This window comes from Maylandia zebra, linkage group LG23 (genome assembly GCF_041146795.1).
Source record: "Maylandia zebra isolate NMK-2024a linkage group LG23, Mzebra_GT3a, whole genome shotgun sequence".
NCBI classification, from domain to species: Eukaryota; Metazoa; Chordata; class Actinopteri; order Cichliformes; family Cichlidae; genus Maylandia; species Maylandia zebra.
Window position 1 is genome coordinate 19313307 of NC_135188.1, and position 13468 is coordinate 19326774.

At 45.3% G+C, this 13468-nt stretch overlaps 7 non-coding genes across 7 annotated transcripts; 4 read left to right on the forward strand and 3 right to left on the reverse strand.

Moving 5' to 3' along the window:
* Positions 1–288: 288 nt before the first annotated feature.
* Positions 289–371, forward strand: trnas-uga (transfer RNA serine (anticodon UGA)). Its single transcript has one exon. It is a non-coding gene; the product is annotated as a tRNA-Ser (tRNA).
* A 3837-nt stretch (positions 372–4208) lies between these two features.
* Positions 4209–4280, reverse strand: trnaw-cca (transfer RNA tryptophan (anticodon CCA)). The gene has a single exon. It is a non-coding gene; the product is annotated as a tRNA-Trp (tRNA).
* A 759-nt stretch (positions 4281–5039) lies between these two features.
* trnas-uga (transfer RNA serine (anticodon UGA)) lies at positions 5040–5122 on the forward strand. The gene has a single exon. It is a non-coding gene; the product is annotated as a tRNA-Ser (tRNA).
* A 2295-nt stretch (positions 5123–7417) lies between these two features.
* On the reverse strand, positions 7418–7489 carry trnaw-cca (transfer RNA tryptophan (anticodon CCA)). The gene has a single exon. It is a non-coding gene; the product is annotated as a tRNA-Trp (tRNA).
* Positions 7490–8248: 759 nt separating this feature from the next.
* On the forward strand, positions 8249–8331 carry trnas-uga (transfer RNA serine (anticodon UGA)). The gene has a single exon. It is a non-coding gene; the product is annotated as a tRNA-Ser (tRNA).
* Positions 8332–10626: 2295 nt separating this feature from the next.
* On the reverse strand, positions 10627–10698 carry trnaw-cca (transfer RNA tryptophan (anticodon CCA)). Its single transcript has one exon. It is a non-coding gene; the product is annotated as a tRNA-Trp (tRNA).
* Positions 10699–11457: 759 nt separating this feature from the next.
* Positions 11458–11540, forward strand: trnas-uga (transfer RNA serine (anticodon UGA)). Its single transcript has one exon. It is a non-coding gene; the product is annotated as a tRNA-Ser (tRNA).
* The last annotated feature ends 1928 nt before the right edge of the window (positions 11541–13468 follow it).

A 13468-nucleotide genomic window follows, 5' to 3' on the forward strand; every position in this document is an offset into this window, starting at 1 on the left:
CAAACACAAGCTGCTCTGGAGAGGCTCCTTGTGCCGTCTGCACCAAAATGCTATTCATGGGGGTAGGAGACCAGTGCTGTCAGCCTTGAATGAAATCTTACCTGACTAAACGACCTTACACTTCACACACAATGGTCTCTTCAACGACTGTTAATGGTATTTACCAGAGAAGTGACTTCTGAGTAGGGAGTGTTCTGGCATGTGATGATCTCCAAAAGAACCAGCGCTGTTGGAGCAGGGAGCAGGCATCTCTCACCACAGGCCAAAAGGTGCAGGTGAAGTGGAGGAGCTGTGATGGCCGAGAGGTTAAGGCGTTGGATTTGAAATCCAATGGGGTGTTCCCCGCGCAGGTTCAAACCCTGCTCACAGCGAAAATGCGTTACGGGTGCTTCTTTTTCTGCTAAGATAAGGTTGCAATTAGTCGGAGGGGCTCATATACAAAAGTTGCAACGGTGCCCAGGAGCATTGAGTGATTGACAGTTCTCCAATCACCGGTTCACACCACTGTACTTACATACTAATCATTCATGTACAAAATGTGCTTGTCTCCAAGGAGAGTCCCTCTTCTTCTCTCCAGGCTTTATAAACAAAAACGGTGGGAGATGTCGATCAGTGGCATGTGCACAGACTTTGAGTCACATATTAATTCAAACAGGCTGCAGTCCTGTCACTCTTGGTTGACCTTGATGTGATTTGAACACGCAAGCTTCTGATCTGGAGTCAGATGCGCTACCATTGCCCCACAAGGTCCCACAAACCTGCCCCTCTGCCCAAAACTTCTGAAAATCTCTGCAAAGCCAATCCATCTTCTTTCCACACAAGACATCAAAATTGTTGCAGGGGGCTACTTGTTATCACTGCTATAGAAAGGCTAGAATGACAAATCTTAATCCTTTCTGGCTACGTTTGGTTTTCAGTTAGGCGGCAGTACCTGGTCACTGGTCTCCCGGCAAACACAGCCAGCCATTTGGGTACACCCAAAGCAACACAGTGGTCCAACCGTTTACCGTCACTTTAGCAGCAGGGGCCCGTTCTTCGTACGTCGCTTACTACATCCAAGATCAAATGACACATCCAAGATCAAATCATCGCGCTAACCGTGAGCTCGCTAATCCGGTTCCCCGAACACACCTGCTGTTGACGATTACTACAGCTGGACGCAGGAATGTGACATCACTGGGTGTCGTAAAAGGGGCTACGCATCGATAGTAGAAACATTGATCGGCAACCCGCTGATTGGTCGGCGAAAATGTCGAAGGGGCGTGCTCGGTATTTTCCGGCAGCAGAGCAAGAACTCATGAGTGAGGGATTTCAGGAGTTTCAGAGTTTAATTAAAACGCAAGAGAACACTGCAAAGGCTGCAAAAGCAAGGAGAGAGGGCTGGCAGAAAGTTGCTGACAAATCAAACTCGTAGGTAATTTAATAATAATAATAATAATGGATTGGATTTATATAGCGCTTTCCAAGGCACCCAAAGCGCTTTACGATACCACTATTCATTCACTCCCACATTCACACACTAGTGGAGGCAGCTACGGTTGTAGCCAGGCTGCCATATCGCGCCATCGGCCCCTCTGGCCAACACCAGTAGGCGGTAGGGTAGATCTATCATATGACACTATATTGTCCAATATCATATGGCATTATATTATATTATAATATGTTATATTATATCCCCTTTCACATTAGAGCCACAACAGGACCCACAAGAACATGGGAACAAGTAAAAGTGGAATACAGGAGTATTCTACAGAATGGTAATATTTATCTCTTAGATTGCTTTGCGTCTCTTGGCAAGGTAATACTGGCCTGTAATACTCTGTTAGTTTGTTCATAACAGCAACCAAGAAAAGGGCAGAGGAAAAAAAGACAGGTGGTGGTCCTGCACCCCCTCGTCAACAAGTTGGTTAAGTAAATAATACCCTCACGGGAATATCGATATCTCTCTATGAGCACACTGTCGCGCTGAGCTAAAGGATCCTGTCTATCCCGCAATATACGCTGAATTCTGAGGACTCTCCTTATCAATCTTGCACCTTCCGCAATGGGTTGGTCGCGTATACGGACAGGACATGGCTGCGACAGGCTTCCCAAATCCACCTTCGCTTTTATAGCCGTGGTCTCTCATCTTGATTACACGAAGTAATTTACAATTACTACTCTGAAATATGAATTACATCTGTAATAATCACATACATGTAATAGAATGTTAATAGTTCATTTCCCTTTTTTAGGAAATGACCTGTATGTATCTGTGTGACATCAATAAAAGGATCAAGTGCTGCATTATCTTTAGTTACATTGATAATATTTATTTATGGTGAAACAGTGGAAAAATATCGCTGTTGCTTTCGTATAAATGAAGCGGACATACCTGCGTGGCCGCGATCTAATCCTGTTTACATAAAGTAAACCTGCTCCCGAGCAGGTTTACGCTTACGGCTCTGTTGCTATGACAGCAAGTCCCGGATGAGCTTCGGGGAACCGACTGATCCAGGATCACGCGAAATCGTCAACAATCTAATCCGGCTAACCTACTTAGCGAGGTACGAAGAACGGGCCCCTGGTACACCGTTGCCTCCATTGTTGTTCTTGTGTTGCAAACAGGTGATGTCACGCTGTTGAGGTAACAAAGTGAATGGGCTTTGAAGAAGATGTGGCGAACAGGTTATATTCACTAGGATTTGCTTCTTAGTTAGGCAACTTCTGGGTTTAGTCTGTTTTGTCCAATTTTTGGAAGGTGAATGGCTTCTTCCTGGAAACCTATCCCAGACTTGTAAGCAAGCCTTTCGGAGCACAGTTGTTTAGTACGTCCTGAAAACAGACGAGCCTAGCAGAGGATGGTTTCGATCCATCGACTTCTGGGTTATGGGCCCAGCACGCTTCCGCTGCGCCACTCTGCTCCACACGTACCACAAGACTAGCGCTGCTTAAAAGTGGGCCTTCAATAACATCTTGCATGAACAAACTGTGGGAATTCTGAAGGTGGACGGTACCCGTTTGAACACTGACTTTTATAAATCTTTGTCACCTCGGCGTTCAATGCTTCAGAGCTTCTTGGACTGCTTGTCAGGTCTCGTGTGCGGCCCAACAGATTTTAAGCTAGGGTCAGCCAACCATTTCCTCGTTAGCTGCTAACTCGAATCACTGAGCTTATTGTGTGAGCCACTGAGTCGCATAGTCACGTAAACGCTTAGACGTGAAAACACTGACACTTGGTGTTGCGTATGTTTACTTCCTAAATAAACCCATGAACTCTCTTCAATGAACCTTATTTTACCTTTAGTTAACTAAAATCGCCGTTCTGTTATACGAACACACTCTGCTGATGCACTTCGATGCTCTTAATACTTCCCGCTGATTGTCAATGGTAGTTCTTATCGGTAGAGATGTAATACCGTCTGTAATCACAAGCACCGACATTAGACACGAAATCTGAATGTATCCAACACAGCGGACACAGTGACATTGTCCACAGTGAAAAACTATCCTGGATATGATGAGCTTGCTTCAGAATGCCAAGCCCAGCTCTGAAGCTGCTTTTAGATTTCATTATCATTCAAAACTGTTTGTTTGCTCGGAATGAAAAACTTATACTTGATATTTGAATGTTTTTTTCTTTACAATAATTTTGTGAGTTTCTCTTTGGTGCAGTCTTTACTTCTTTCAACTATGTGTTTACATGTATCTCATGGCATGGTTCTCTGTATACCTGCAGCATGCGAGTGTTTTGTTTGCCATTTTTATTCAGTTCCATTTACAGAAGCCCTCTAATTCAGCTACTATTCACACCTATCCAATGTATTCACACCTGGTGCTTTCAGAAAACAATGGAACGTCCAGCTACCCGGGCCCCCTCCCCAGACGGTCAACACTTGCGGCTCCCCCATCACCTCTACCACTCAGTAAAGCTCACAAATTTCTCCATGTGCCTTCACACCTCTTTCCATACTTGAAAGGGATGTAAACAGACTCTCTAAGACACAGGACCCATGCAAAGCAGCTGGGCCAAATTCGGTGCCTCCATCCACCCTGAGGCACTGTGCTGATCAGTTGTCTACAGTGTTCACTGACACCATCAACAACTCACTGGAGACACGTCATGAGTCATGGACCTGAATTTCTGGACAGACGGACGAGTATGCCACAAGCAACTAAAAACCTCCTATTGGAAGGGAATCACAGGCTGCAGTCCCCTCACTCTCGGCTGACCTTGACGTGATTTGAACACGCAACCTTCTGATCTGGAGTCAGATGCGCTACCATTGCGCCACAAGGTCCCACAAACCTGCCCCTCTGCTCAAAACTTCTGAAAATCTCTGAGAAGCCAGACCATCTTTCCACACAAGCAATTTTTCTGCAACTGGAGGTTGTTCAACTTGTGAATGCAAAGAGGTTGTGCCAAAGACGCATGTCATTTCAGACCATGCATGTCAACATGCACACGTAGAATCTCTCTTTATACTTGAAAGGTTCTCCTCTTTGAGAAAAGAATACAAATCGAGGTTTGAAGTGCGCTTGCAGTAGTCAATCAAAGGCCTAATATAGTGTCTGTCATTCAGTGCTCACGCTCTGATGAGCTTTGCAAGCCAGCTAGACAAATTCTTAACAATGCATATTTGTTACTGATGCTTGTCAGAGAAAGACAAAGTCCTTGGACAGTGTCTAAAAATAAAAGACCTTCCTCTCACACACACCTAAAAAGTGATTGCTCAGAAGGGAGTGCTTTTGTACGTGATGATCTCCTGTCTCAAACACAAGCTGCTCTGGAGAGGCTCCTTGTGCCGTCTGCACCAAAATGCTATTCATGGGGGTAGGAGACCAGTGCTGTCAGCCTTGAATGAAATCTTACCTGACTAAACGACCTTACACTTCACACACAATGGTCTCTTCAACGACTGTTAATGGTATTTACCAGAGAAGTGACTTCTGAGTAGGGAGTGTTCTGGCATGTGATGATCTCCAAAAGAACCAGCGCTGTTGGAGCAGGGAGCAGGCATCTCTCACCACAGGCCAAAAGGTGCAGGTGAAGTGGAGGAGCTGTGATGGCCGAGAGGTTAAGGCGTTGGATTTGAAATCCAATGGGGGGTTCCCCGCGCAGGTTCAAACCCTGCTCACAGCGAAAATGCGTTACGGGTGCTTCTTTTTCTGCTAAGATAAGGTTGCAATTAGTCGGAGGGGCTCATATACAAAAGTTGCAACGGTGCCCAGGAGCATTGAGTGATTGACAGTTCTCCAATCACCGGTTCACACCACTGTACTTACATACTAATCATTCATGTACAAAATGTGCTTGTCTCCAAGGAGAGTCCCTCTTCTTCTCTCCAGGCTTTATAAACAAAAACGGTGGGAGATGTCGATCAGTGGCATGTGCACAGACTTTGAGTCACATATTAATTCAAACAGGCTGCAGTCCTGTCACTCTTGGTTGACCTTGATGTGATTTGAACACGCAAGCTTCTGATCTGGAGTCAGATGCGCTACCATTGCCCCACAAGGTCCCACAAACCTGCCCCTCTGCCCAAAACTTCTGAAAATCTCTGCAAAGCCAATCCATCTTCTTTCCACACAAGACATCAAAATTGTTGCAGGGGGCTACTTGTTATCACTGCTATAGAAAGGCTAGAATGACAAATCTTAATCCTTTCTGGCTACGTTTGGTTTTCAGTTAGGCGGCAGTACCTGGTCACTGGTCTCCCGGCAAACACAGCCAGCCATTTGGGTACACCCAAAGCAACACAGTGGTCCAACCGTTTACCGTCACTTTAGCAGCAGGTACACCGTTGCCTCCATTGTTGTTCTTGTGTTGCAAACAGGTGATGTCACGCTGTTGAGGTAACAAAGTGAATGGGCTTTGAAGAAGATGTGGCGAACAGGTTATATTCACTAGGATTTGCTTCTTAGTTAGGCAACTTCTGGGTTTAGTCTGTTTTGTCCAATTTTTGGAAGGTGAATGGCTTCTTCCTGGAAACCTATCCCAGACTTGTAAGCAAGCCTTTCGGAGAACAGTTGTTTAGTACGTCCTGAAAACAGACGAGCCTAGCAGAGGATGGTTTCGATCCATCGACCTCTGGGTTATGGGCCCAGCACGCTTCCGCTGCGCCACTCTGCTCCACACGTACCACAAGACTAGCGCTGCTTAAAAGTGGGCCTTCAATAACATCTTGCATGAACAAACTGTGGGAATTCTGAAGGTGGACGGTACCCGTTTGAACACTGACTTTTATAAATCTTTGTCACCTCGGCGTTCAATGCTTCAGAGCTTCTTGGACTGCTTGTCAGGTCTCGTGTGCGGCCCAACAGATTTTAAGCTAGGGTCAGCCAACCATTTCCTCGTTAGCTGCTAACTCGAATCACTGAGCTTATTGTGTGAGCCACTGAGTCGCATAGTCACGTAAACGCTTAGACGTGAAAACACTGACACTTGGTGTTGCGTATGTTTACTTCCTAAATAAACCCATGAACTCTCTTCAATGAACCTTATTTTACCTTTAGTTAACTAAAATCGCCGTTCTGTTACACGAACACACTCTGCTGATGCACTTCGATGCTCTTAATACTTCCCGCTGATTGTCAATGGTAGTTCTTATCGGTAGAGATGTAATACCGTCTGTAATCACAAGCACCGACATTAGACACGAAATCTGAATGTATCCAACACAGCGGACACAGTGACATTGTCCACAGTGAAAAACTATCCTGGATATGATGAGCTTGCTTCAGAATGCCAAGCCCAGCTCTGAAGCTGCTTTTAGATTTCATTATCATTCAAAACTGTTTGTTTGCTCGGAATGAAAAACTTATACTTGATATTTGAATGTTTTTTTCTTTACAATAATTTTGTGAGTTTCTCTTTGGTGCAGTCTTTACTTCTTTCAACTATGTGTTTACATGTATCTCATGGCATGGTTCTCTGTATACCTGCAGCATGCGAGTGTTTTGTTTGCCATTTTTATTCAGTTCCATTTACAGAAGCCCTCTAATTCAGCTACTATTCACACCTATCCAATGTATTCACACCTGGTGCTTTCAGAAAACAATGGAACGTCCAGCTACCCGGGCCCCCTCCCCAGACGGTCAACACTTGCGGCTCCCCCATCACCTCTACCACTCAGTAAAGCTCACAAATTTCTCCATGTGCCTTCACACCTCTTTCCATACTTGAAAGGGATGTAAACAGACTCTCTAAGACACAGGACCCATGCAAAGCAGCTGGGCCAAATTCGGTGCCTCCATCCACCCTGAGGCACTGTGCTGATCAGTTGTCTACAGTGTTCACTGACACCATCAACAACTCACTGGAGACACGTCATGAGTCATGGACCTGAATTTCTGGACAGACGGACGAGTATGCCACAAGCAACTAAAAACCTCCTATTGGAAGGGAATCACAGGCTGCAGTCCCCTCACTCTCGGCTGACCTTGACGTGATTTGAACACGCAACCTTCTGATCTGGAGTCAGATGCGCTACCATTGCGCCACAAGGTCCCACAAACCTGGCCCTCTGCTCAAAACTTCTGAAAATCTCTGAGAAGCCAGACCATCTTTCCACACAAGCAATTTTTCTGCAACTGGAGGTTGTTCAACTTGTGAATGCAAAGAGGTTGTGCCAAAGACGCATGTCATTTCAGACCATGCATGTCAACATGCACACGTAGAATCTCTCTTTATACTTGAAAGGTTCTCCTCTTTGAGAAAAGAATACAAATCGAGGTTTGAAGTGCGCTTGCAGTAGTCAATCAAAGGCCTAATATAGTGTCTGTCATTCAGTGCTCACGCTCTGATGAGCTTTGCAAGCCAGCTAGACAAATTCTTAACAATGCATATTTGTTACTGATGCTTGTCAGAGAAAGACAAAGTCCTTGGACAGTGTCTAAAAATAAAAGACCTTCCTCTCACACACACCTAAAAAGTGATTGCTCAGAAGGGAGTGCTTTTGTACGTGATGATCTCCTGTCTCAAACACAAGCTGCTCTGGAGAGGCTCCTTGTGCCGTCTGCACCAAAATGCTATTCATGGGGGTAGGAGACCAGTGCTGTCAGCCTTGAATGAAATCTTACCTGACTAAACGACCTTACACTTCACACACAATGGTCTCTTCAACGACTGTTAATGGTATTTACCAGAGAAGTGACTTCTGAGTAGGGAGTGTTCTGGCATGTGATGATCTCCAAAAGAACCAGCGCTGTTGGAGCAGGGAGCAGGCATCTCTCACCACAGGCCAAAAGGTGCAGGTGAAGTGGAGGAGCTGTGATGGCCGAGAGGTTAAGGCGTTGGATTTGAAATCCAATGGGGGGTTCCCCGCGCAGGTTCAAACCCTGCTCACAGCGAAAATGCGTTACGGGTGCTTCTTTTTCTGCTAAGATAAGGTTGCAATTAGTCGGAGGGGCTCATATACAAAAGTTGCAACGGTGCCCAGGAGCATTGAGTGATTGACAGTTCTCCAATCACCGGTTCACACCACTGTACTTACATACTAATCATTCATGTACAAAATGTGCTTGTCTCCAAGGAGAGTCCCTCTTCTTCTCTCCAGGCTTTATAAACAAAAACGGTGGGAGATGTCGATCAGTGGCATGTGCACAGACTTTGAGTCACATATTAATTCAAACAGGCTGCAGTCCTGTCACTCTTGGTTGACCTTGATGTGATTTGAACACGCAAGCTTCTGATCTGGAGTCAGATGCGCTACCATTGCCCCACAAGGTCCCACAAACCTGCCCCTCTGCCCAAAACTTCTGAAAATCTCTGCAAAGCCAATCCATCTTCTTTCCACACAAGACATCAAAATTGTTGCAGGGGGCTACTTGTTATCACTGCTATAGAAAGGCTAGAATGACAAATCTTAATCCTTTCTGGCTACGTTTGGTTTTCAGTTAGGCGGCAGTACCTGGTCACTGGTCTCCCGGCAAACACAGCCAGCCATTTGGGTACACCCAAAGCAACACAGTGGTCCAACCGTTTACCGTCACTTTAGCAGCAGGTACACCGTTGCCTCCATTGTTGTTCTTGTGTTGCAAACAGGTGATGTCACGCTGTTGAGGTAACAAAGTGAATGGGCTTTGAAGAAGATGTGGCGAACAGGTTATATTCACTAGGATTTGCTTCTTAGTTAGGCAACTTCTGGGTTTAGTCTGTTTTGTCCAATTTTTGGAAGGTGAATGGCTTCTTCCTGGAAACCTATCCCAGACTTGTAAGCAAGCCTTTCGGAGCACAGTTGTTTAGTACGTCCTGAAAACAGACGAGCCTAGCAGAGGATGGTTTCGATCCATCGACCTCTGGGTTATGGGCCCAGCACGCTTCCGCTGCGCCACTCTGCTCCACACGTACCACAAGACTAGCGCTGCTTAAAAGTGGGCCTTCAATAACATCTTGCATGAACAAACTGTGGGAATTCTGAAGGTGGACGGTACCCGTTTGAACACTGACTTTTATAAATCTTTGTCACCTCGGCGTTCAATGCTTCAGAGCTTCTTGGACTGCTTGTCAGGTCTCGTGTGCGGCCCAACAGATTTTAAGCTAGGGTCAGCCAACCATTTCCTCGTTAGCTGCTAACTCGAATCACTGAGCTTATTGTGTGAGCCACTGAGTCGCATAGTCACGTAAACGCTTAGACGTGAAAACACTGACACTTGGTGTTGCGTATGTTTACTTCCTAAATAAACCCATGAACTCTCTTCAATGAACCTTATTTTACCTTTAGTTAACTAAAATCGCCGTTCTGTTATACGAACACACTCTGCTGATGCACTTCGATGCTCTTAATACTTCCCGCTGATTGTCAATGGTAGTTCTTATCGGTAGAGATGTAATACCGTCTGTAATCACAAGCACCGACATTAGACACGAAATCTGAATGTATCCAACACAGCGGACACAGTGACATTGTCCACAGTGAAAAACTATCCTGGATATGATGAGCTTGCTTCAGAATGCCAAGCCCAGCTCTGAAGCTGCTTTTAGATTTCATTATCATTCAAAACTGTTTGTTTGCTCGGAATGAAAAACTTATACTTGATATTTGAATGTTTTTTTCTTTACAATAATTTTGTGAGTTTCTCTTTGGTGCAGTCTTTACTTCTTTCAACTATGTGTTTACATGTATCTCATGGCATGGTTCTCTGTATACCTGCAGCATGCGAGTGTTTTGTTTGCCATTTTTATTCAGTTCCATTTACAGAAGCCCTCTAATTCAGCTACTATTCACACCTATCCAATGTATTCACACCTGGTGCTTTCAGAAAACAATGGAACGTCCAGCTACCCGGGCCCCCTCCCCAGACGGTCAACACTTGCGGCTCCCCCATCACCTCTACCACTCAGTAAAGCTCACAAATTTCTCCATGTGCCTTCAGACCTCTTTCCATACTTGAAAGGGATGTAAACAGACTCTCTAAGACACAGGACCCATGCAAAGCAGCTGGGCCAAATTCGGTGCCTCCATCCACCCTGAGGCACTGTGCTGATCAGTTGTCTACAGTGTTCACTGACACCATCAACAACTCACTGGAGACACGTCATGAGTCATGGACCTGAATTTCTGGACAGACGGACGAGTATGCCACAAGCAACTAAAAACCTCATATTGGAAGGGAATCACAGGCTGCAGTCCCCTCACTCTCGGCTGACCTTGACGTGATTTGAACACGCAACCTTCTGATCTGGAGTCAGATGCGCTACCATTGCGCCACAAGGTCCCACAAACCTGGCCCTCTGCTCAAAACTTCTGAAAATCTCTGAGAAGCCAGACCATCTTTCCACACAAGCAATTTTTCTGCAACTGGAGGTTGTTCAACTTGTGAATGCAAAGAGGTTGTGCCAAAGACGCATGTCATTTCAGACCATGCATGTCAACATGCACACGTAGACTCTCTATATATACTTGAAAGGTTCTCCTCTTTGAGAAAAGAATACAAATCGAGGTTTGAAGTGCGCTTGCAGTAGTCAATCAAAGGCCTAATATAGTGTCTGTCATTCAGTGCTCACGCTCTGATGAGCTTTGCAAGCCAGCTAGACAAATTCTTAACAATGCATATTTGTTACTGATGCTTGTCAGAGAAAGACAAAGTCCTTGGACAGTGTCTAAAAATAAAAGACCTTCCTCTCACACACACCTAAAAAGTGATTGCTCAGAAGGGAGTGCTTTTGTACGTGATGATCTCCTGTCTCAAACACAAGCTGCTCTGGAGAGGCTCCTTGTGCCGTCTGCACCAAAATGCTATTCATGGGGGTAGGAGACCAGTGCTGTCAGCCTTGAATGAAATCTTACCTGACTAAACGACCTTACACTTCACACACAATGGTCTCTTCAACGACTGTTAATGGTATTTACCAGAGAAGTGACTTCTGAGTAGGGAGTGTTCTGGCATGTGATGATCTCCAAAAGAACCAGCGCTGTTGGAGCAGGGAGCAGGCATCTCTCACCACAGGCCAAAAGGTGCAGGTGAAGTGGAGGAGCTGTGATGGCCGAGAGGTTAAGGCGTTGGATTTGAAATCCAATGGGGGGTTCCCCGCGCAGGTTCAAACCCTGCTCACAGCGAAAATGCGTTACGGGTGCTTCTTTTTCTGCTAAGATAAGGTTGCAATTAGTCGGAGGGGCTCATATACAAAAGTTGCAACGGTGCCCAGGAGCATTGAGTGATTGACAGTTCTCCAATCACCGGTTCACACCACTGTACTTACATACTAATCATTCATGTACAAAATGTGCTTGTCTCCAAGGAGAGTCCCTCTTCTTCTCTCCAGGCTTTATAAACAAAAACGGTGGGAGATGTCGATCAGTGGCATGTGCACAGACTTTGAGTCACATATTAATTCAAACAGGCTGCAGTCCTGTCACTCTTGGTTGACCTTGATGTGATTTGAACACGCAAGCTTCTGATCTGGAGTCAGATGCGCTACCATTGCCCCACAAGGTCCCACAAACCTGCCCCTCTGCCCAAAACTTCTGAAAATCTCTGCAAAGCCAATCCATCTTCTTTCCACACAAGACATCAAAATTGTTGCAGGGGGCTACTTGTTATCACTGCTATAGAAAGGCTAGAATGACAAATCTTAATCCTTTCTGGCTACGTTTGGTTTTCAGTTAGGCGGCAGTACCTGGTCACTGGTCTCCCGGCAAACACAGCCAGCCATTTGGGTACACCCAAAGCAACACAGTGGTCCAACCGTTTACCGTCACTTTAGCAGCAGGTACACCGTTGCCTCCATTGTTGTTCTTGTGTTGCAAACAGGTGATGTCACGCTGTTGAGGTAACAAAGTGAATGGGCTTTGAAGAAGATGTGGCGAACAGGTTATATTCACTAGGATTTGCTTCTTAGTTAGGCAACTTCTGGGTTTAGTCTGTTTTGTCCAATTTTTGGAAGGTGAATGGCTTCTTCCTGGAAACCTATCCCAGACTTGTAAGCAAGCCTTTCGGAGGACAGTTGTTTAGTACGTCCTGAAAACAGACGAGCCTAGCAGAGGATGGTTTCGATCCATCGACCTCTGGGTTATGGGCCCAGCACGCTTCCGCTGCGCCACTCTGCTCCACACGTACCACAAGACTAGCGCTGCTTAAAAGTGGGCCTTCAATAACATCTTGCATGAACAAACTGTGGGAATTCTGAAGGTGGACGGTACCCGTTTGAACACTGACTTTTATAAATCTTTGTCACCTCGGCGTTCAATGCTTCAGAGCTTCTTGGACTGCTTGTCAGGTCTCGTGTGCGGCCCAACAGATTTTAAGCTAGGGTCAGCCAACCATTTCCTCGTTAGCTGCTAACTCGAATCACTGAGCTTATTGTGTGAGCCACTGAGTCGCATAGTCACGTAAACGCTTAGACGTGAAAACACTGACACTTGGTGTTGCGTATGTTTACTTCCTAAATAAACCCATGAACTCTCTTCAATGAACCTTATTTTACCTTTAGTTAACTAAAATCGCCGTTCTGTTACACGAACACACTCTGCTGATGCACTTCGATGCTCTTAATACTTCCCGCTGATTGTCAATGGTAGTTCTTATCGGTAGAGATGTAATACCGTCTGTAATCACAAGCACCGACATTAGACACGAAATCTGAATGTATCCAACACAGCGGACACAGTGACATTGTCCACAGTGAAAAACTATCCTGGATATGATGAGCTTGCTTCAGAATGCCAAGCCCAGCTCTGAAGCTGCTTTTAGATTTCATTATCATTCAAAACTGTTTGTTTGCTCGGAATGAAAAACTTATACTTGATATTTGAATGTTTTTTTCTTTACAATAATTTTGTGAGTTTCTCTTTGGTGCAGTCTTTACTTCTTTCAACTATGTGTTTACATGTATCTCATGGCATGGTTCTCTGTATACCTGCAGCATGCGAGTGTTTTGTTTGCCATTTTTATTCAGTTCCATTTACAGAAGCCCTCTAATTCAGCTACTATTCACACCTATCCAATGTATTCACACCTGGTGCTTTCAGAAAACAATGGAACGTCC